Source organism: Coregonus clupeaformis, unplaced genomic scaffold, assembly GCF_020615455.1.
Source record: "Coregonus clupeaformis isolate EN_2021a unplaced genomic scaffold, ASM2061545v1 scaf2197, whole genome shotgun sequence".
In the NCBI taxonomy this organism is placed as follows: domain Eukaryota; kingdom Metazoa; phylum Chordata; class Actinopteri; order Salmoniformes; family Salmonidae; genus Coregonus; species Coregonus clupeaformis.
The window spans coordinates 56,681-81,502 of record NW_025535651.1 but is presented as its reverse complement, the minus strand read 5'-3'; the positions used below and the strand labels follow the sequence as shown (position 1 = coordinate 81,502).

General features: G+C 49.1%; 1 long non-coding RNA gene across 1 annotated transcript; it reads left to right on the top strand.

Moving 5' to 3' along the window:
- The first annotated feature begins 369 nt into the window (after nt 1-369).
- Nucleotides 370-24,800, top strand: LOC123488347. The gene is made up of 3 exons (XR_006660030.1): nt 370-394; nt 21,669-21,807; nt 24,780-24,800. It is a non-coding gene; the product is annotated as an uncharacterized LOC123488347 (long non-coding RNA).
- Nucleotides 24,801-24,822: the final 22 nt, after the last annotated feature.

Here is a 24,822-nt window from a genome sequence, read left to right as displayed (position 1 = left end):
TAATGATGTGGAAGTCCTTCGGAAAAATGCAGCAGAATAGTGAATTCCATAGCTTCAGGTGTGATGAATCAGTCGGTTTGTTAACAATATGTACGGAATTCAATTACACTTTATTCCTCAGGGTGGTTACAAATAGATGCTGCGAAACCCCAGTGCTCAGGGCAATCATGATTTAAACAAAATTTAGAAAATAGACAGCATTATTAATAATATGCTGTGGAGCCAGATACACTGTCAGTCCAACCTGTACAGTCATGGGAATCTGTGATTTTCAACTGCCAATGGATTTGCCAAGTCATCTTAATGGTCCGATACATAGTACATTCGTTTATTGTATCTTACTAAAAACTGTCTCTTTTTTTCTTACAGTTACAGAGAAAGAGGTGCAACAGTGGTAAGTACATCATTTTAAATGACCCTCCAAATCTCCTTGTCCTGCTCTACTCTTTTTTTTTTTTTACCCCTCTCTGTCACGATTCAGACAGACGACCAGAGGACCACAATTACGTCACACCAGAAAGTTTATTAAACTTAAGGGAAAAGGGAAGTAGGGAGTGAATGAAGGCTCCAGGGGTAACAGGGATCCCGTCCAATGCGCTGGGTCTGTGCCCCCCAGTGGCAGCGATGCGTCCTATGAAGCCGGTGGTGGGTGGTCCAGAAGTCCTGGGGGGAGACACAGACACAACAGGGCGGAATGAAACCAGGCAGCAGTACAGTTCAAGGGAAATCCAAAATACGTAGTAGCAAGGCAGAAGGCTGGTCAGAGTTACCGGGATTGAAGAGTAGTCAGGAGTCGTAATGGCAGAAGCAGGTCTGGATCTCCTGAGGCAGAAGAGTATCCAAAAAACAGGCAGGTCCGGGGTCACAAAACCAGGGTGAGCCAGAAGCGCGAGCAAACAGGTTCCGGGTGTGAGCTTTGCAGACGATCTGACACCGGAGAGCTGAAAGACAGGGCCTTAAATACTGGGAGAGGTTAGTGGGTAATGCAGCGCAGCTGGCAGAGTAATTAGAGCCGAGCAGAGCAGGGACAGGTGGAGCTAGTTAGGCTGAGTAGAGAGAGGGAGGTGAGCAGAGTGGAAGATAGTGGAAACAAATTAAGGTGGTAACCCGGTGGAGTGAGAGGGCTCATGACAGAACCCCCCCAAGGGACGGCCCCCAGAAGTCCCAAGAGCAACACCACGCCGGGCGGGAGGAGGGGAGCCGGAGGAGGGGCTAGAACTCCTCCGAACGGTCCGAGTGAACGTCCTCATCCTCGGAGGAAGCCGGAGGGCCGTGGTCGGGAGATGGGACAGGTCCCGAGACAGGATCAGGCACAGGACAGGAAGCCGAGCGGGCCGGACGGTTAGGGGACCCCCTCTGGGGCGGCCCCTACGGATTGCAGGTTGATCAGGATGCCCGTTGGTGGAAAGCGGTGATGAGAGTCCTATCCACAATCCGACTAGCTGGCACCCAGGTCCTTTCCTCAGGTCCATAGCCCTCCCAGTCAATGAGGTACTGGAGACCCCTACCCCTCCGTCTGGACCGAAGCAGGCGGCGGACGGTGTAAACCAGACCACCATCGACGAGCCGTGGAGGAGGAGGACCAGGCGCAGCAGGGACCAGCGGACTCTCATGGATGGGCTTAATCTTAGACACATGGAAAGTGGGGTGCACCCTCAGGGAATTAGGCAGTTGGGCCGGACAGCAGTTGGGCTAATCACTCTTATGATAGGGAATGGGCCAATGAACCGAGGTGCCAGCTTCTGCGACTCCACCCTGAGTGGCAGGTTCTTCGATGACAACCACACCCCTTTGACCAACATGGTAGGTGGGAGCAGGAATTCTCCGACGGTTGGCCCCGGTAGTGTAGCTGGCAACGGACCTGAGGAGTGTGGCTCGGGCTTGTGACCAGGTGCGGCGACATCGACGGGCAAAAGCAAGTGCAGATGGGCAAGTAACCTCCTCCTCCTGGCTGGCAAATAGAGGAGGCTGGTATCCATAAACACATTGGAAAGGGGACATACCGATGGCAGAGCAGGTCAGAGAATTGTGTGCGTACTCCACCCATGTCAATTGCTGCGACCAGGAGTGGGGGTTGCGTGAAGTCATGCATCGCAGCGCCTTCTCGAGCTCCTGATTAGCCCGCTCTGACTGCCCATTGGATTGGGGATGGAATCCGGAAGTCAGACTGACTGTGGCTCCCAGCAGGTGACAGAACTCCTTCCAAAAAGCGGAGGAGAATTGTGGACCACGGTCAGAAACAACATCCCTTGGCAGTCCGTGGATCCGAAGACGTGTTCCAGGACCACCTGGGCGGTCTCCTTGGCGGTTGGGAGCTTGGGGGAGGGAATGAAGTGTGCCATCTTGCTGAAACGGTCAACGATGGTGAGAATGACGGTCATGCCACTTGAAGGGGGGCAGCCCCGTGACAAAGTCAAGGGCGATGTGAGACCAGGGACGTCTGGGCACAGGCAGGGGCTGCAGCAATCCGGCTGGGGGCTGGCAGGACGACTTGTGTTGGTTGCAGATGGGGCAGGCTTGGACGAATTCCCGTACATCCTTCCTCAGAGAGGGCCACCAGAACCTCTGGGCGAGCAGGTTGTAAGTGCGGGTGGAGCCAGGGTGACAAGCTAGGCGGGGAGTCATGTCCCCACTGAATGACCTGGGACCTCAGGTCTTCGGGGACAAAAAGGTGGTCAGCTGGGCAAGTGCTGGGACCTGGCTGGTTACGGAGAGCCTCCAGCACCTGTTCCTCAACAGCCCAGGTCAGAGCTGCAACGATGCAGGGACTTGGCAGAATCGACACAGGGTCCTTGGAGGGGGTGTCATCCTTCTGGAATTGACGGGAGAGGGCGTCTGGCTTGGTGTTGCGTGATCCAGGCCGGTATGACAGAGTGAAATTAAACCTGGTGAAGAACAGGGCCCAGCGGGACTGCCTGGAGTTCAACCGTTTGGCCGTCCGGATGTACTCCAAGTTCTTATGATCGGTCCAAACGAGAAATGGAATGGTGGACCCCTCCAGCCAGTGACGCCACTCCTCCAAGGCAAGCTTCACAGCCAGCAGCTCACGGTTCCCTATGTCGTAATTGCACTCAGAGGGGGACAACCGACGTGAGAAAAAGGCACAGGGATGGAGCTTCCTATCCTCCGCAGCCCACTGAGAAATCACAGCCCCAACTCCCACATCCGAGGCGTCCACCTCCACAATGAATTGCCGGTCCACATCAGGCATCTGGAGGATGGGAGCGGAGGTGAACCTCACCTTGAGGGTACTGAAGGCTTTGTCGGCTGCGGGGTCCAGGTGAAGGGTTGCTTGGTGCTGGTTAGAGCAGTGAGAGGGGCAGCAACGGTACTGTAGTTCCGGATAAACTTCCTATAGAAGTTAGCAAACCCCAGAAACTGTTGCAGCTTCTTTCTGTTCTCCGGAACTGGCCATGAAGTGACTGCTGATACTTTGGCAGGATCCATTTGGATACTTCCTTCTGCCACTATGTACCCCAGGAAGGCCACTGTCTTGACGTGAAACTCACATTTCTCTGCCTTGGCGTAGAGGGAATTCTCCAGAAGACGATGAAGGACTTGCTGGACATGGCGGGTGTGTTCAGACAGGTTTCTGGAGTAAATTAAGATGTCATCCAGGTAAACGAAGACAAACTTGTTTAACATGTCCCGCAGTACATCATTCACTAGAGCCTGGAACACAGCAGGAGCATTGGTGAGGCCAAAAGGCATAACCAGATACTCGTAGTGGCCTGTTGGTGTATTGAATGCGGTTTTCCATTCATCTCCCTCCCGGATCCGCACTAGGTGGTAAGCGTTTCTGAGATCCAACTTGGTAAAAACAGTGGCTCCCTGGAGCAACTCAAAAGCAGAGGTGAGCAGAGGCAGAGGGTAACGGTTCTTCACTGTGATGTCGTTGAGTCCCCTGTAGTCGATGCAGGGGCGAAGAGATCCGTCCTTCTTCCCCACAAAGAAGAAGCCAGCACCAGCAGGAGATGAAGATGAACGGATTAATCCTGCGGACAGAGAGCCATTGATGTAGTCCTCCATGGACTTTCTTTCAGGAGCAGACAACGAATAAAGACGACCCCTTGGAGGAGCTGTTCCAGGGAGGAGGTCGATGGCACAGTCGTCACTGGGTCGGTGAGGGGGCAGAGATGTGGCTCTTGCTTTGTTAAACACCTCTCTGAGACCATGGTAGCATTCTGGGACATTGGAGAGGTCAGGAGCGGAGTTAGTAGGTACTGGCCGAGGGGGTAGTGCGGCAGCAAGCAGGCAGGTTCGGTGGCAGTCCTCTCCCCACTCCTGATCACCCCGGTCACCCAGTCGAGCTGAGGGTTGTGCCGGCGGAGCCATGGGTAACCCAGGATGAGGGGTTGGCCTGGAGAGGGGAGCAGGTGAAACTGGATAGTTTCTTGATGGTTTCCGGACAGACCCATCGAGACCGGGGCCGTGACATGAGTGACCGATCCGAGTAAGTGTCCGTCCAGTGCCCGGGCAGGAATAGGAGGTGTCAAACGGAGGTTCTCCAGTCCCAGTTGGCGTGCCAGCTTGATGTCCATTATGTTGGCTTCGCGCCAGAATCCACCAGAGCAGCCAGGGTGTGAGTTGAGTCAGAGAGGCGGAGGTGAACTTGCAGCAGGGGTTTGCGGTCGGAGGACTGGATGGTCATTGAACTCAACCGGACTCCCCCTACGCCCGGTGAGCTTCGGCCCTTTAAAGGGCAGGTTACCACACGATGTCCATCACCTCCACAATAGAGGCAGAGGTTTGAGGTGAAGCGGCGCTGGCGCTCTGCAGGAGTGAGGGAGGCTCGCCCAATCTCCATAGGCTCAGACTGATCAAGCTGACCTGGGTGAGTGGCAGTAGATGACAGGAGCCCAGTCGGATCTCTCCGAATGCCGGTAGTAGGTGGACCTTGGCGCCCCCTCTCACGACGACGGGTCTGTATCCTTCTGTCGATCCTGACAGTCAGTGCGATGGCTTCATCAAGAGTGGAAGGCAGTTCATGGGAGACCAACTCGTCCCTTGATATAGTCAGCCAAACTATGGAAGAACGCGTCCACCAACGATGGTGTGTTCCAAGAACTTCGTCTAGCCAGGGTTCGGAAGTCGATGGAATGGTCTGCGACTGTACGTCTGCCTTGTCGAATACTGAACAGTTCACGAGACGCCTCTGCGGTGGGTGAATCCAGGTCAAACACCTTCAGCATCTCCTCAGCAAACAGGTCGAAGGTTGCACATGCGGGGGTTTGACGTTCGAACTCTGCTGTTCCCCAGAGTCGAGCTCGGCCCGTCAGGTGAGTGATGGCATACCCAACTTTAGCCCCTCCGTGGCGAAGGTCCTTGGCTGCAAGGAGAACTGAAGTCGGCAGCTAGTCAGGAATGGCCGGACCTGGGTTGAATCGCCGTTGAACCGCTCGGGGTTTCAATCTTGGGTTCCGGAGCAGCGGCTGCAATGACCGGGGCAGGTAACTCGGGGGCTGGGCTGGTGGGCAGACTGGCTGGGGTAAGGTTGGTGAGGAGTTGAATGATCATGGCGAGTTGTTGTTGCTGCTGCTGGAACTGCTGCTCATGCTCATCGGTTTCCATGTCGGGGAAAGTGTGCGCTGAGTCCATAATGGTCAGATCGTCTGTCACGATTCAGACAGACGACCAGAGGACCACAATTGCGTCACACCAGAAAGTTTATTAAACTTAAGGGAAAAGGGAAGTAGGGAGTGAATGAAGGCTCCAGGGGTAACAGGGATCCCGTCCAATGCGCTGGGTCTGTGCCCCCCAGTGGCAGCGATGCGTCCTATGAAGCCGGTGGTGGGTGGTCCAGAAGTCCTGGGGGGAGACACAGACACAACAGGGCGGAATGAAACCAGGCAGCAGTACAGTTCAAGGGAAATCCAAAATACGTAGTAGCAAGGCAGAAGGCTGGTCAGAGTTACCGGGATTGAAGAGTAGTCAGGAGTCGTAATGGCAGAAGCAGGTCTGGATCTCCTGAGGCAGAAGAGTATCCAAAAAACAGGCAGGTCCGGGGTCACAAAACCAGGGTGAGCCAGAAGCGCGAGCAAACAGGTTCCGGGTGTGAGCTTTGCAGACGATCTGACACCGGAGAGCTGAAAGACAGGGCCTTAAATACTGGGAGAGGTTAGTGGGTAATGCAGCGCAGCTGGCAGAGTAATTAGAGCCGAGCAGAGCAGGGACAGGTGGAGCTAGTTAGGCTGAGTAGAGAGAGGGAGGTGAGCAGAGTGGAAGATAGTGGAAACAAATTAAGGTGGTAACCCGGTGGAGTGAGAGGGCTCATGACACTCTCTTCTCCCAAAACTCAGATTCTTCTAATCTATGCATTGCCCCTAGTCCTCAAATAGACTCTCAGAACTGTAGCTGCCAATGTGGGTGAGATTGACAGAGTCACCTGCAACATGTGCTGTTTACTCCATTTGGCAGGTGTTCTTGTGTTAATGCCCCCGTGTAGCTCTGTTGGTAGAGCATGACGTTTGCAACGCCAGGGTTGTGGGTTCAATTCCCACGGGGGGCCAGTATGAAAATGTATGCACTCACTAACTGTAAGTCACTCTGGATAAGAGTGTCTGCTAAATGACTAAAATGTAAAAAAATGTAATTCCAGGGGCCAGCTGAAGGCTGGCTGCAGCCTGCAGGGTCACTGTGACTGATCTGAACCTGGAGAGCAGGTCTGCTGCTCTGGGGGCTGAGCCCAGGGACTGGGGTGTGAGCTGGCTGAGAGCTGGCTGAGAGCTGGCTGGGAGCTGGCTGGGCTGGTGGCCAGGAGCTTCCTGAGTTGTTGACTCATGTCTGACTGATGCTCCAACTCTGCAGCTGGTTATTAAGGACTTTCTACAGAGGGAGCATTTCACTTTATATAGCCCTCTGATTAAATCCTCAATTTGATAGATCCGCGATACACAGATATTGCTTCTGAGGTGAAATCCATTGGAAAAGTATTTAAGTAGGCTAGATAGTATAGTTCTACTGCAAAGTTAATGTCTCACACATTACCTTGAAGACAGATGAGTTCTGAAAATAGAATGTCTTTGAAGCCAGATAATAGTGAGACAGAGTGACTTTGGAGCCTGTCTGATAACACTGATACAAACACCTCTGTGATCTAATCCCTGCGCCTCCCAAGCCTTCTGGGGCTATTTTCAAGAGGGACTTCTGATAACAAAACAAATCGCAAGGTGCAAAGAGCATTCTACACTCTTTTGTGTTACTGTAGCTCATAGCAATCTCTCCATGAGATTGTGGGTGTATCACCAGATTGCACCTCAAATGTGTTTCAGAGAGGGTAGCCGTATTACCATGTATTGCTCTGGCCTCCCTCTACTCTCAGACTGCACTTAACCTACTGGCTTTGTGACTAAATAGGCCTACATGAACACAGACACCTCTCAGACCAGCCATGTCACAGATTTCCTACAGAGTCAGGGATTGGTGATATTGTTGAGGATGAAATCAAATAAAAGTTTATTGGTGAAGGCTTTCCTGGTGCATGGGTCCCACAGTGAGGGTGAGAGGTGCTTTGATGTGTGTGATTGTGCCGGATCCCAATGGTTACTTATCCAGGGCTTGGACCGGAAAAGGAGAGGAGAGCGGGTGTGAGGTTATGTTCAGGGAGGAAACGAGGGCCTGGTCGATTAAATTCCCCACGGCACCAGAGTCCACTAGAGCCGTAGAGACAACACCTGAGGGACAGCCAGCCAGTGAAATGGAAACCAGAAAGGGTTTGGCGGAAAATGATGATAATGGAATACTCACGCCTACCCTGGGAGAGGGAAGATCACGGGGCCGCCCGTCTGTCCTAGTGGACCCTCGGGTTGGAACGCACCGGACACCACTGAAGCTGGTGCCCCTCCTGGTCGCAATATGGACAGAGCCCCAGCTGTCTCCGGCAACGCCGCTCTACCGTGGAGAGGTGTGTGGCCCCTATCTCCATGGGTTCAGGTTCTGCCTCAGGACAGCCAAAGGAGGGAGGCGAGTGGCAAGGTGGGCATCGGCGCTCCCGAAGAAGGTTATCCAGATGGATGGCCATCGTGATGAGTGCGTCCAAGGATAGGTTGTCATCCCGACACGCCAACTCCGTCTGGACCTCTTTGTGCAGTCCTCTTCGGAAGAGAGTGCGGAGAGCCGGCTCATTCCATCCGCTGGAGGCTGCCACAGTATGAAAGGTGAAGGTGTACCCCGCAGCTTTCTGGGCACCCTGCTGGAGTTGGAGAAGTCGCTCACCTCCCTCTCTGCTCTCTGGAGAGTGGTCAAAGACCACCCTGAACAGAGCCATGAACCTCTCATAGGAACCCAGCTCCTCCTCTCCTCTCCTCTCTCCCAGACGGCCGTAGCCCACTCCAACTCCCGCCCGGTCAGCAGGGAAATGACCGTGGCAACCTTGGACCTCTTGTGGTGGGGGCTCCCGTCTGATGGGCGAAATAGAGGGAACACTGGAGTAGGAAGCCACGGCATTTCGATGGAGTGCCGTCATACTTCTCCGGAAGGGAAAGTCAGGCATCGCTGACCTGGGTGGACGGCTGGGGAGGCTGGCTCACTGTGACGACCCATGGTAGGAGGCCCTCTGATAGGGGTATGGAGAGCCTCGCTGGTGGTGTCGAGGCGGTGGAGTACGCGGAGGACCTGTTGGTGGAGTAGATTACCCTGTTCATTGACCGTCTGGAAGATGGTTTTATCTTCTGCTGCTTCCATATTGAGAGGCATGAAGTCCAGGTGTGCGTAATAATGGGGAGAAGGTGTGCGTAATGATGGTTGCCAGGACCGAGGGTTAGTAGACCGGCGACTTCGAGCGCTGGAGAGGGGGAGCGAGAGTAGGCGTGACACAGATGTTATAGTGGGAGCAGCGAAATGCTTATGTTACTAGCTCCTAACAATGCAGTAAAATGTCAAACAGGTACACAAATAAATACAAATTAAATAAAAACGAACAATCACCCCAATTAAATATAATATATACTGAGTGTACAAAACATTATGAACACCTGCTCTTTCCATGACAAAGACTGACCAGGTGAATCCAGGTGAAAGCTATGATCCCTTATTGATATCACTTGTTAAATCCACTTCAATCAGTGTAGATGAAGGGGAGGAAACAGGTTAAAGAAGGATTTTTAAGCCTTGAGACAATTGAGAAATGGATTGTGTATGTGTGCCATTCAGAGGGTTAATGGGCAAGACAAAATATTGAAGAGCCTGTGAATGGGGTATGGTAGCAGGCATACAGGTTTGTGTCAAGAACTGCAACACTGCTGGGTTTTTCACGCTCAACAGTTTCCCATGTGTATTGTGATGTCACGAGAGGCTGTGTCCTGGAGGGACGTTACATCCCCCTGAGGTGGCTGCAAACCCAGACAGCTATGGCTCCATCTGCTGGTATGGTCGGGAACTCCACCCCTCTATGGCCAATCTTCCCACGCAGCTGAAACAAATCAGGAGCTGATGAGCTGAAGGTTTTTGGAAGGGAAGAGACACACTGAGGGAGTGTGTGGGGGGTGAAGAAACAGTCTCCAACCTGGGCTCTCTGGAGGACAAGAGTGCTGCACGTCCACTTCCATGAGGAATATAAGGATTTGGAGATACTTACCTTTGGGAAATACTCACCTTTGGATATATGCACCTGTGGAAATACGTGAGAGACATTTGGAAGGACTTTTTGCTGGGTTGGCCACTAGCTGCAACGTGGACTACAGTAAGGCTGGGGAAAAGTTATCTGAGCGAGTGAGAATTATGATTTTGGATGTGGAAGAGACATCCCTGAACTGTTAACCCTTAAAGAGCCACAAGAGAACAGAATTTTGTTATATTTTCGTTAATTTCCCAAGACCTATAATAAAATCCTTGTTTTGTTTGAACCTTGTCTCCTTGCACTACTTGAGCAATCCCGCTGAAAGCTGTGTAGCCTCTCGTGACGTCACAGATGGTGGAGAATACGGGCAAGCTCAAGCGTTAATAGTGCATGTCAGAGGAGCATACCGAAGGTTTGATCACCCAGTTTTCCAAGTTGGCCGTAGGCTCCCCGCCGACTGAAATGGAGGACATATTGAAAGCCCTTGTTGCTGGCCAGCAAACCCAGATGCAAGCAAACGTGGCTCTCTTGGAGGAGCAAAAGAAAGCCAACCTTCTGAAGGCAGAGGAATTGCAGTTGCAGAGACAGAGGGTTGTCCAAAATACCCGCCCAATAAAGGCAAGTGACTTTATATCTAAGATGGGAGCTACTGATGACATTGAGGCATACCTGCATGCATTTGAGGCCACGGCCACTAGGGAAGCCTGGCCCAAGCAACAGTGGGTTGGTCTGTTAGCCCCCTTTCTAACCAGGGAATCGCTGAATGCTGTCCGGGACCTGGGCCCTGACCAGGTTACTGACTATGATGCCCTGAAGTCTGAGATCCTCAGCAGATATGGACTCACAAAGTTTGGTATGGCCCAGCGCTTTCACAGCTGGACCTTCCAACCAGACCAACCTCCTCGGGCGCAGATGCATGAACTTGTCCGAATCGCAAGGAAATGGCTGGATCCGCAGAGGAATACAGCAGCGGCGGTGGTGGAGGCCGTTGTGGTGGATCGTTACCTACGCGCCCTGCCTTATGAGGCAAAACGGTTCATCAGTCAACAGGCCTTGACCACGGCTGATCTGACCGTGGAAGCTGTGGAAAAGTACCAGGCCACAGCGGAGATGCTGAATGCTTCCCGAAAAAGACCCCAGGAGTGCGGCCCCACCACAAATGGGAAGAACCCGTCCAAAGGACCCCAAGGTCTCGAACCCAGCCACGTCAGGACTTATCCCGGCTCCAGGGGGAGCCAGAAACCAGGCGGGTCCAAGAAGAGTACACCAGGAGGGGGAAACTCGACAGTGTTACCGGTGTGGGGAGATGGGACATATCTCCTGGCAGTGTGGGAAACCAGCCGATGAACCTATGCCCACTGCGGAGTCCTCCAGCTCAGCACCCACACACCGTTTTGCCTCGCTCTTGGGAGTCGTAGATGGCGGCCCAGATCGACCCCCCCCACCTGCCCGGTAACTGTGAATCACCATGATGTGGAGGCCTTACTGGATTCTGGTAGCCGGGCCACCCTGGTGCGTAAGGATTTGGTGGGCCCAACGTGTCTGACCCCGGGGAAAGTCCTCCCAGTTTCCTGTGTCCATGGGGACACCAGAGAATACCCCATTACTGAACTTACAATGACCAGCACACGGGAACCATACACACGACGGCGGGGGTGGTTGATTCCCTCCCCGTCCCTGTCCTAATTGGACGAGACTGCCCAGCCTTTTACCCACTCTGGAGAGAGTCTCAGGAGAGGATAACCCGAGTACCTCGGAAACGGAGAGGCAAGACTCATCCTGGGAAGGCTCCGGTGCAATCCTCCGAGTTACTCACTCCCGCCCGGGCTCTGATAGGGATGGCAGGTGCCCAGACCGACACCGAGACTGGTCCGGATACGGGAGAAGAGAACGCAGCCCAGGAAAGTGCTCCGTTCTCCAGTGAAGAAGACGTCCCAGGCACCCAAGAGCTTCCCCCTCTCACAGGCCAGTATGGTACGGCTCAATTACAAGATCCTACTCTTGCAAATGCCTTAAGAAATGTGCAGGTATTAGAAGGTGTAGTGTTAGGTGATAAGACAAACCCTACTTACCCCCATTTCGCAGTAAACCGGGGGTTAGTATATCAGATAGTCAAGAAAAATGATGAAGTGCATGAACAGCTCCTCGTGCCACAGCCCTATCGGGCCACAGTACTCAACCTAGCACACACACACCCGCTAGGGGCCCACTTGGGGGTAGAGAAGACTAAGGAAAGAATCATGCAACGTTTCTTTTGGCCAGGAGTACACAAAGAGATAGAGAACTACTGCCGTAGTTGCCCTGAGTGTCAGCAGGTTGCGCCAAAGCCCACATATAGAAACCCGCTCATTCCCTTGCCCATTATCGAAACTCCTTTTGAGAGGATTGGATTAGACATAGTCGGGCCCTTACCGAAAAGTTCCAGGGGACATCAATACATTCTGGTCATTCTGGACTATGCATCCCGGTACCCGGAGGCCATTCCGCTGAGGAAGGCTACATCCAGACAAATCGCCAAGGAGCTGTTCCGTCTCTCAACTAGTCTGGGAATCCCAAAAGAGATATTGACGGACCAAGGGACTCCATTCATGTCCAGGGTGATGAAAGAACTCTGTGCTTTACTGAAAATCAAACAGCTGAGAACCTCGGTCTACCACCCCCAGACAGATGGCCTAGTCGAACGTTTTAACAAAACACTAAAATCCATGCTGCGGAAAGCGGTAAGGGAAGATGGGCGCAACTGGGATCAGCTGTTACCATACATATTATTTGCGGTGAGAGAGGTACCTCAGTCTTCTACTGGTTTTTCACCCTTTGAGCTCTTGCTTTCCTACAGACCCAGAGGACTGCTCGACATCGCCAAGGAGGCCTGGGAGGAGCAGCCATGCCAACAGCGGACACTGATCGACCATGTCGGGGCTATGAGGGGAGAGAATGAAGGCCATCTATCCCATGATGCGGGAACACCTGGAGGCCAGTCAGCGGCAACAGCAAGCCTCCTACAACAGATCTGCTCAACCCAGGGAGTTTAAGCCGGGGGACAGAGTGCTGGTCCTGGTGCCAACCGTTGAGTGTAAATTCCTGGCAACATGGCAAGGACCATATGAGGTCATTGAACGCATGGGAGAAGTAAACTACAAGGTGAGGCAACCAGATAAAAGAAAAACCGAGCAGATTTATCATGTTAACCTTTAAAGAAGTGGCACGCCAGAGAGGCGATGTTCAGCTGTCTACCCCCACAGAGACCAAGGAACCGGCGCGAGAAGAGGTTCAGCTGGGTCCAAATCTGTCCCCACATCAACGACAGATGGCCCTGGAACTCGTGGAGCAGAACCAGGATGTCTTCTCCTCCCTTCTCGGTCACACAGAGGTGGTCCAACATGAGATCCGCACCATGCCTGGCCGAACGGTAAACCAGCGCCCGTACCGCGTGCCAGAGGCTCGTAAAGTGGTTATACAGAAGGAGGTAAGGAAGATGCGGGAGTTGGGAGTAATCGAAGAGTCCCACAGTGCCTGGGCAAGTCCCATCGTACTAGTTCCCAAGCCAGACGGTTCAGTACGATTTTGTAATGACTATCGAAAGTTGAATGAAGTGTCTGAATTTGATGCATACCCAATGCCTCGTGTCGATGATTTAATAGACTCCTTGGGGCATGCTCGTTTCCTAACCACTCTTGATCTCACAAAAGGCTACTGGCAGGTGCCCCTGACCCCGGCGTCCAAGGAGAAGACAGCCTTTGCCACCCCGGGAGGGGCTCTACCAGTATACCCGACTTCCGTTTGGTCTCCACGGGGCACCTGCCACGTTCCAACGCCTGATGGATCGAGTCCTTGCGCCCCACAAGAGGTACGCAGCGGCTTATTTGGATGATGTTGTTATACAAAGTCCGGATTGGGCCAGCCACATACCCCGGGTACAAGCGGTGCTGGATTCGCTCAGGGAAGCAGGGCTCACGGCAAACCCGAAGAAGTGCAAGCTGGCCTTCAGTGAGACAAACTACCTGGGGGTACACCATTGGGCGGGGGTTGGTCAAACCACAGGAAGCCAAACTGCGGGCCATACAGGACTGGCACGCAGCCCATCACCAAGAAGCAAGTAAGGTCATTTTTGGGCCTCGCTGGCTACTATAGACGCTTTATTGCAGATTTTGCTACCATAGCTGCACCGTTGACGGAGCTGACGACCAAACGCCACTCACGAATGGTGAAGTGGAACCCTGCGGCGGAGGCGGCTTTCCTCAACCTGAAGCGAGCACTCTGCTCCAGTCCGATCCTGGTGGCACCAGACTTCAAGAAGGAATTCATTGTCCAAGCGGATGCTTCGGAGGTGGGTCTGGGTGCTGTCCTCACCCAGGCACATGACGGTGAAGAACATCCCATTCTCTACCTAAGCAGAAAGTTACTTCCAAGAGAGAAGAACTATTCAACGGTGGAGAAAGAATGTCTGGCTGTAGTCTGGGCCCTGGAGTCCCGGTTCTATCTCCTGGGCCGACGTTTCATGGTGGTATCTGATCACGCCCCTCTGCAGTGGATGGCCAAGAACAAGGAATCAAACAGTAGAGTAACCAGATGGTTTTTGAGCTTGCAACCGTTTAACTTTTCTGTTGTCCACAGGGCTGGCAAGCACCACGGCAATGCGGGACGCCCTCTCCCGGCGTGATGCCTTCTTCGCTGCCTTTACCCCGACGAGGACGTCGGTCCCGAGGAGGGGGATGTGTGATGTCACGAGAGGCTGTGTCCTGGAGGGACGTTACATCCCCCTGAGGTGGCTGCAAACCCAGACAGCTATGGCTCCATCTGCTGGTATGGTCGGGAACTCCACCCCTCTATGGCCAATCTTCCCACGCAGCTGAAACAAATCAGGAGCTGATGAGCTGAAGGTTTTTGGAAGGGAAGAGACACACTGAGGGAGTGTGTGGGGGGTGAAGAAACACAGTCTCCAACCTGGGCTCTCTGGAGGACAAGAGTGCTGCACGTCCACTTCCATGAGGAATATAAGGATTTGGAGATACTTACCTTTGGGAAATACTCACCTTTGGATATATGCACCTGTGGAAATACGTGAGAGACATTTGGAAGGACTTTTTGCTGGGTTGGCCACTAGCTGCAACGTGGACTACAGTAAGGCTGGGGAAAAGTTATCTGAGCGAGTGAGAATTATGATTTTGGATGTGGAAGAGACATCCCTGAACTGTTAACCCTTAAAGAGCCACAAGAGAACAGAATTTTGTTATATTTTCGTTAATTTCCCAAGACCTATAATAAAATCCTTGTTTTGTTTGAACCTTGTCTCCTTGCACTACTTGAGCAATCCCGCTGAAAGCTGTGTAGCCTCTCGTGATGTCACAGTATCAAGAATGGTCCACCACCCAAAGGACATCCAGCCAACTTGACACAACTGTGGGAAGCATTGGAGTCAACATGGGCCAGCATTCTATGGAATGCTTTCAACACTTTGTAGAGTCCATGCCCCGATGAATTGAGGCTGTTCTGAGGCCAAAAAGGGGGGTGCAAGTCAATATTAGCAAGGTGTTATTAATGTTTTGTACACTCAGTGTATATGCGATTTAGCAGACTCTTTTATCCAAAGCGAATTACAGTCATGCATGCATACATTTTACGTATGGGTGGTCCCGGGAATCAAACCACCTACCCTGGCATTACAAGCACCATGCTCTACCAACTGAGCTACAAAGGATCTGATATGCTTACCAACAAGGTTCAGCACCTGGACAAGGTTGCTGCTGCCCCCTGGGGGAATGGAGTGTGGAAGTGTAACCTGGATAGTGTTTGTCTATGTCTTAATACAGCCATACCATGCCAGTTCTAACCAGCCGGACTAACACCACAATGCCAACGCTGCTAATATTTATCCTGGACGAGCCCCCATCTGTTAGGAAACCAATCACTAGCCTACGGATATTGTTGCACTCACGTTGTCTAGGGGTTCTAGAACTAGTTACATGGTCTGTAACCTGAATGAATATGTGCATTTATGTGAGAAATCAGCATTTGCGGTCCGTATTGGATGCATATGTGTCCAGTTAGACAGCAACTTTACTTTAGGTCCAGGACCAGCTCTGTCTTGACCTCTTGGTCGGCAAGTCCAAGCAGATTACTATTTGTTCAGATGGTGACAAAACATAAATATGTATCAAAAGGAAAAATATCAAAGGCATGCCCAAACTAAAGACTCAAAAACAAACAAATTGCCTCGTGGCCATCAAACAGAACCAGCAATCTCACGGCTTGCAATCTGGCACACTGAATGACGATCACTCTAATTGATGGCACATGATGTACTTACCCACGAGGCTCAGCACCCGGACAAGGTTGCTGCTGCACCCCAGGGGGAATGGAGTGTAGAAGTGTAACATGGATTGTGCGTTTGTCTACAGTGCATTTGGAAATTATTCAGACCCCTAGATCTTTTCCACATTTTGTTACGTTCCAGCCTTATTCTAAAATTGATTAGATAAAAACATTTCCTCATCAATCTACACACAATACCCAATAATGACAAAGTGAAAACAGGTTAAAAATAATAATAAATAAAAATACAGAAATACCTTATTTACATAAGTATTCAGACCCTTTGCTATGAGACTCGGAATTGAGCTCAGGTGCGTCCTGTTTCCATTGATCATCCTTGAGATGTTTCCACAACTTGATTGGAGTCCACCTGTGGTAAATTCAATTGATTAGACATGATTTGGATAGGCACACATCTGTCTTTATAAGGTCCCACAGTTGAGAGTAGAGTACGACCCTACATCACACAGGAAGCGGCGCAGGTCCTAATCCAGGCGCTTGTCATCTCCCATCTGGACTACTGCAACTCGCTGTTGACTGGGCTCCCCTCTGGTGCCATCAAACCCCTGCAACTTATCCAGAACGCTGCAGTCCGCCTGGTTTTCAACCTTCCCAAGTTCTCCCATGTCACCCCGCTCCTCCGCACACCCCACTGGCTTCCAGTTGAAGCTCACATCCACTACAAGACCATGGCGCTTGCCTACGGAGCAGCAAGAGGAACTGCCCCTCCCTACCTTCAGGCTATGCTCAAACCCAAGCACTTCGCTCTGCCACCTCTGGTCTCTTGGCCCTCCCACCCCTATGGGAGGGCAGCTCCCGCTCAGCCCAATCCAAGCTCTTCTCTGTCCTGGCACCCCAATGGTGGAACCAGCTTCCCCCTGAAGCTAGGACAGCAGAGTCACTGCCCATCTTCCGAAAGCACCTGAAACCGTACCTCTTCTAAGTGTATCTTAAATAATATCCCTCCTCAGCTCGAACAAAATAAATAAATACAATATAATTCCTGAAGCAACACTTGCATCTGACTGCCCCCTTTCTAGCTCTGACTTTGCTGATAACTACTTTATGGAGGAAAAGTGTACTTACTATGCCTGGTATGGGGGTGGCAGGTAGCTTAGTGGTTAAGAGCGTTGTGCCAGTAACCGAAAGGTCGCTGGTTCTAATCCCGAGCCGATTAGGTGAAATTCTGTCCATGTGCCCTTGAGCAAGGCACTTAACCCTAATTGCTCCTGTAAGTCGCTCTGGATAAGAGCGTCTGCTAAATGACCAATTTATTTATTTGGTATATGTGGTTGTTCCACCTAGCTGTCTTAGGATGAATGCACTAACTGTAAGTTGATCTGGATAAGAGAGTATGCTAAATTACTAAACTGTAAAATGTAAAAATGAAACAATGGAGGAGGTGTCACAAGGGTACTTGTGTTGCATGACAATTTTATTCTGAGGTCTTGCCTGATAAGCTGTGAAAATAGCAAGTAAACAGTGAATTAAAATATTTGTGGAGGTCGCTAAACCCTTGCAATCACATTGCTGGACATGTTATGATACCCACCTTTGCTCCCTCTTATAGGTCCCGGCATCCGTTCATGACCAGGTGATCAGTCTGGCACCCAACTGTGCACTTTGTCTAACAGAAAAACAGCGTCAACAATTGTCATCATCCCTCAATTATAAACATAGCTTGATAAATAACATAATCTTATTTGGAAGCTATTTCTGCGCTTTACAGATGTAGACTGACTGGCTCCAGAAAGTATTAGATTCAGGCCGGTGACACCATACACTTCGCAACCAACTGTGACATGTTTTGCTATGGCCCTGGGTTGGTTTGAGTTAGTTGCTGCTAGTTAGTACACTGTTGTAGTCAGACATGAGTTAGCTAGTACTACCATAGCTCCATCCAATATGTATTTGTGCCATAGTCATGGGTTGCACCTTGGAGGCTAATGTGACTGTTTCATCTAAATTACACTAACTTAGAGTGACATAGAAATACGATGACATTGCTAAAGTAGGCAAATAATTAGTAGGAAACAACTTTGCCATATTATGACGTCGTCAAATTTACTTTAGAGTGATGGCAATGTTGCCATTACTGTTACTAGCAAAGTTCGTCAAAAATAGCTAACAGTGCTAATGTTAGCTAGCTTAAAAATTGTGGTCCATTCAATCTTAGTTAGCTGGCTAAAGTTATACTGCATCTAAAGTCAATCTGGCGATATCACAATCATGACAAAATGTTTTCCTACTAATTATTTGCCTTCTTTTGAAATGTTATCGCGTTTCCAAGCCAAATCCGAGTTGTATTGAGGTAGGCTAACTAGCTAGTGATGATAGTGATAATGATTATCAAAATATACATAACCAGATACATAATCAGCAGTCTATGGCCTAGCTACCGGTATACTCACCACCACTTGGGACCAACGAACTCCAACCACCTATTCCGCTTGATAGGCTCCTTCGGCAGGGCATGCAAACCATTTGGCTGTGCATCCTGCTGGAAGCATGCATTGCATAGTCAATCCGTATAGGGCTTTTCAGTCTAAAACGTCTGTGATCCTTTGAACACGTTGGGGCAATGAAACAACGGAGCCCCATTCAATGAAGGGAAGCGAAGTGAGCGGATGGGCGATTTGCACGTGGAGCTTGGCAAAAGAGGGCATGATTTGTTTAAATAATTGTAATCCAAACCCAACCTTCATTTACTTGTTGTGACGAACTGAGGTTCCAAACTCCGTTTTAGACGAGACTGACTTTATTACCAAAATTATCCTCTTTACACTTTGTAGTCAATTTTGACACTACAATACAATGCAAATAGTCTGGGTAGCCATTTTATTAGATGTTCAGGAGTCTTATGGCTTGGGGTTAGAAGCTGTTTAATAATAATAATAATAATAATAATAATGCCATTTAGCAGACGCTTTTATGTTTAGAAGCCTCTTGGACCTAGACTTGGCGCTCCGGTACCGCTTGCCATGCGGTAGCAGTGAGAACAGTCTATGACTAGTGTGGCTGGACTCTTTGACAATTTTTAGGGCCTTCCTCTGATACCGCCTGGTATACAGGTCCTGGATGGCAGGAAGCTTGGCCCCAGTGATGTACTGGGCTGTATGCACTACCCTCTGTAGTGCCTTGCGGTCGGAGGCTGAGCAGTTGCCATACCAGGCAGTGATGCAACCAGTCAGGATGCTCTCGATGGTGCAGCTGTAGAACCTTTTGAGGATCTGAGGACCAATGCCAAATATTTTCAGTCTCCTTAGAATAACCCCCTGGCTGTGGACTGCAGCCAAGTCAGTCAGCCTTCCATCCCTTCTTTTACATAAAACTTTGCATGGCTCCTCACTTAAAGATCAGCTGCAATCACCATGCTTGAGTGTGAAGGATGAGAGGCAGTTTAAACAGGGGAAATGCCAGATGGTGTGTAAGTAGTGGAGGAGCCACTGACAGACATAGAATAAATAGCAGAGTTAGATAAATATACTATTAAACCCGACTCTAGGCAACGCATTGACAAAGGTTTGAATTATGGACTCTTTTGGCATAGAGGAACTACATCACTGCCTACGTTGATAAGAAGAACAAAAAAATCTGGGGGCTCCCCCAACAAATCCCGAGGCAGCCATGCCAGAATGCCACGATTAAAAAAAAAAAGTTTGCAGGCAAAACCTTTGCAGTGGTTTTAGTTAAGGTAGTTGATGCAAACTAGCCACTTGCGAAATGCACTCATTCAAAATAACCTCAGTGATCTCCATCTTGCTAGCTACTATTTTGTATTTTATTCAAGCGAATAAAGAAGTGATGTAGGCAGTGACGTAGTTACTCTATGCCAAAAGAGTCCATCATTGAAACCAGATCCTAGTCACTGTGTTGCCTAGGGTCAGGTTGCCTGGTGCTGTTAAATGTCTCCTCCATATTGATCAATGCTAATGTATTCAGGGGGAAATGTCATTAGCATGCTTAGTGCTCACCTGCAATCGTGGTCCTCTGTAGCTCAGCTGGTAGAGCACGGCGCTTGTAACGCCAAGGTAGTGGGTTCGATCCCAGGGACCACCCATACACAAAAAAATGTATGCACGCATGACTGTAAGTCGCTTTGGATAAAAGCGTCTGCTAAATGGCATATTAATCAATAACACAGGGACATAGCCAGGTATCCCTGCTAACTGGACAACAACAAGGGAAAATAGCTAAAATGCCTTGTCCACAACACTGTTTATAGCCATCCACCATGATGACAGATTACAGCCTGTTGGTAGAAAGCTGCCAGTCATGTACAGTATATCCCCAGGTTGCCTCACTAACTATGCCATAAAGTCACTGGTCTACTGGTTTAGGCTATTTTCATGTGAGTAAGCACAATTATCCTGAAAGGCCTGGGAGCTAGGCTACTGTACATGTCCATGCACAACTGCACATATGCTACTGAATTAGCCAGAGCCACATCAAACTAGAGAGAGCTGCTTCACATTTAGTTAGATAGGGATCATCCTGCCCAATTAGTAGTCAATGGTTACTAAGCAAATGATTGAATCTAAAGGCCTGTGTGTTTTTGCACTAGCCTGTTTTTGCATAAGTCCCGCAATGAATCTACTGAAAAGATTTCCCTCTCACAAAGACAATGGGAATTTCAGAAATGAGTCAGACTAAATCTATCTCACTTGAAATGAGTCATATTGGGATTATGATGTGCTTTGTATTACCTGCCTGCTGAACGGCAATTAGACTTGATTCCTCATTGTTCTTCAATGGGCTTTCATTTCCTCTGCATATCTCCACATCCAGATATGCAAATAGGAGGATTATAGCCTTCTCTTCAAAATTTTCTCAGCCCATCTTCAGAGATTCACTGTGTCTATCTGTCCTATTCTAGGCCATGCAGGAGTGTGTTTTATCTGTGAGGCAGATTAAAAGTATGAGTTTCAGAGTGAGGAGCCAAAGGAAGGAGTGAGTGTAGGGAGGATCTGTCCTGGGCTTCATTCTTCATTCCTCTCAGTCTGGCCTTCATTACAGCAGATCCTCATCAGGACCAGTCTGTGTTTGTGGTAAATCACATAGAGACATGGGAAGTTATGGGAACTCACAAAATACCTGTCTACCTCTGAACATCACTGTCTAACACTGGTTCAGACATCATGTGGATGCACATTTTAGTCCTCCAGACTGATTAGTTCCCTCATGTTTTTACCAGAGAGTGATGGAGAGAGAAATATACACTTATCTCCTTAAACTAGCCTACTCATCTCTGATTCCTTCTTCGAATCTCCCTCTCCGTCTCCCTCTCTGTACAGTCCCATTAAATGTTTGTTATTCAACTCTGATAACACTGTTTCTTTATTGAGTTGTACAACGAGACTGTCTACCTTTAAGTGACGGGGCTTGAAATTGCATATGAAACATGGTTCTATAAATAACTGTGATGTTATGTCATTCTGGACGTATCATCTCCAAAGGCTAGAAGCTCACAGATTGATTTATCATTTATGCACATTATCAAAAGACAAGACAAGAAAGTAATTTGATTTGAATTAAACTCCCTCTGCCTCTTTTAATGGATTAGATACATTATCTTATCTGCTAGCAAGATAAATAGCTTTGGGTTTAACCTTTTTATACAACATGCTGTTTTAAACTAGATCAATGCTGCTTGCCTGTGAAGAGCTGCGTCTGAAGCTTTGTGGTATTGAACAGTTTCATATTATATTCAATAGGCTAATTATATCCTTATCATGTTAACTTTCTCTTGTGTTCTCTTTGCCTTCCTCTCTCTCATCATCCTCACCATCATCTCCTGCAGGTACAAAGGCTTTATAAAGGACTGTCCAAGTGGTCAGCTGGATGCTGTGGGCTTTCAGAAGATCTACAAGCAGTTCTTCCCTTTTGGTGACCCCACCAAGTTTGCTTCTTTTGTCTTCAACGTCTTTGATGAAAACAAGGTTTTTATTTTTTATTCTTTGTACCTCCATACAATACATGTGCTTTTTCTGTGATTTTAATTACATTTTCAGTTACTGCCATGTTTGGGGAGAAAATGCTTCCATACTGTATAGTAAAAAGGTTTAGGATGCTGTTTCTGGTATATGGGTGAGATAACTCTGTGATGATCTAACAGTTTCCAGTCTCTGTGGTGCCTGGAGGGTCATGGCACTGTGTAACGGTCTCTAATCAGAGGTGGAATCTGAGCGCGGAAAGGGTGCCTTCTGTGGGGTCAATCAGAGGTGAGACGGGTTGACAAAGCACATGTCAGAGGTGCCTGGAAATAAAAGGGAAATGGACTTTGAACAAAGGTTTTTGTGATTCACAACAAAGCATTGCAATTCTTGTTTCATCCCCATGGTTTGTAGGCTTTGAGAGGATCCCCAAACATTAATGAAACATTCTAGCACAGCCTGGCATTATGTTATCAGTATTAATAATTCATAACGCAGCATCCTATTATAGTTATCAAGGCAATCTGTTGTGTTGTTAAGAGCAGCCCTCACAGGCTGGTCGATGACCCCATGTGTCCATAGCCACACACCAGTTCTGATGTTTATTTATGGGCTTAATTTGTGTTAAGCACCCTGTAGTTAGAGAGAGTGCATTGGTCTTAATAGTTTCATTTGTGTTAAGCACCCTGTAGTTAGAGAGAAGGCATTGGTTCTAATAGTTTTTGTAATCAGTGTAATTTCTCAGTTCAATGTCTGTTTTTGGAGATAGAATCAGTCTGAGAGGCTGTAAAATGCTGTTGTTGGGTCTCAGCTCCCTGGTCTCCTTTAGCAGGCCTGGGTCAGGTCTGGGGCGTCTAACCTAGGATGTAATCTAATGAAAATCAAATCAGAAAAGGTCTACTGGTATTTTAACCTTCCAAACACAGTTCTCATGAAGCATCCTTGAAAACAAACATTTTGTTCCCCTCTTCTCACTATCATGTAGTAGCAGGCATAGCTGTGGATTGTGTGTAATCACAAGCGCATACAGTCGGGATGCTTGCCGCAATTTGTCAAATATTTGTCAAATATCAAAAAGCTGATTGTTTCGTAATATTTCAAAATAAAATTAGGGGAAAAACAACGTTTGGAAAAGCAAATGGTTTCTGTTGCAAAGAGTATACTTTCATCCGTCTGTAGTTAGGCTCCCAAAAGATCTTATGAACTATATTGAGCGAACAGCACTGTTTTATAATAATAATAATAATATAATATGCCATTTAGCAGACGCTTTTATCCAAAGCGACTTACAGTCATGCGTGCATACATTTTTTTTTGTGTATGGGTGGTCCCGGGGATCGAACCCACTACCTTGGCGTTTCAAGCGCCGTGCTCTACCAGCTGAGCTACAGAGGACCACAAAGTATCTTGAGATACGGCTATTGGCACGAGTGCATCAGTCATGTCTCACCGCTATTCAATATCTTCATCATTGGGTGAGTCGGTGCCACTGGAACGTTTTTTTTAATACGTAGAATTGCACGTATTGCAAATGCGATGATAGATCCATGGGAAACAACTGTGAAGTCCATCTAAGATGTATAATCGATGTGAAACCTGTGAAACTTATTTGGCTCTAATATACAATGGTTCTATGAATGTGTAATAACTTTCAAAATACACTACATGTATGTGGACACCTGCTCAACAAAAATCTCATTCCAAAATCATGGGCATTAATATGGAGTTGGTCCCCCCTTTGTTGCTATAACAGCCTCCACTCTTCTGGGAAAGCTTTCCGGTATATGTTGGAACATTGCTGCAGGGACTTGCTTCCATTTAGCCACAAGAGCATTAGTGAGGTCGGGCACTGATGTTGGGGGTTTAGGCCTGGCTCCCAGTCGGCATTCCAATTCATCCCAAAGGTGTTCGATGGGGTTGAGGTCAGGGCTCTGTGCAGGCCAGTCAAGTTCTTCCACACCGATCTCGACAAACCATTTCTGTATGGACCTCGCTTTGTGCATGGGGCATTGTCATGCTGAAACAGGAAAGGGCCTTCCCCAAACTGTTGCCACAAAGTTGGAAGCACAGAATCATCTAGAATGTAATTGTATGCTGTAGCTTTAAGATTTCCCTTCACTGGAACGTGTTTCCACTGCTCCAGAGTCTAATGGCGGCGAGCTTTACACCACTCCAGCTGACGCTTGGCATTGCGCATGGTGATCTTAGGCTTGTGCGCAGCTGCTCGGCCATGGAAACCCATTTCATGAAGCTCCCGACGAACAGTTATTGTGCTGACGTTGCTTCCAGAGGCAGTTTGGAACTCGGTAGTGAATGTTGCAACTGAGGACAGACGATTTTTACACGCTACGTGCTTCAGCACTCGGCGGTCCCGTTCTGTGAGCTTGTGTGGCCTACAACTTCGCAGCTGAGCCGTTGTTGCTCCTAGACGTTTCCACTTCACAATAACAGCACTTACAGTTGACCGAGGGAGCTCTAGCAGGGCAGAAACGGACTTGTTGGAAAGGTGGCATCATATGACGGTGCCACGTTGAAAGTCACTGAGCTCTTCAGTAAGGCCATTCTACTGCCAATGTTTGTCTATGGAGATTGTGTGGCTGTGTGTTCTATTTTATACACCTGTAAGCTTAACGGGTGTGGCTGAAATAGCCGAATCCACTCATTTGAAGGGGGTGTCCACATACTTTTGTATATATAGTGTATCTGGCAGCATGCATCCATCTTGCTAATGACCAGCGGTGACATGTTTTAGCCTCGGGGTGAGCCAGGTGCAGAGCAGAATAGCAGCAGACATGGTGCACATGTCTGCCCCACTTTTCAGCAATAGACCAAAGTGTTTTGGGGAGTTAGTGTGAAAGAAGATATTTGTCTTGTGTCCAAGCCCCCCCCCCTCTCTCTCACTCTCTCTCTCTCTCTCTCTCTCTCTCTCTCTCTCTCTCTCTCTCTCCCTCTCTCTCTCTCTCTCTCTCATTAAATAGGACGGACAAATAGAGTTCTCCCGAGTTCATACAGGCCCTGTCG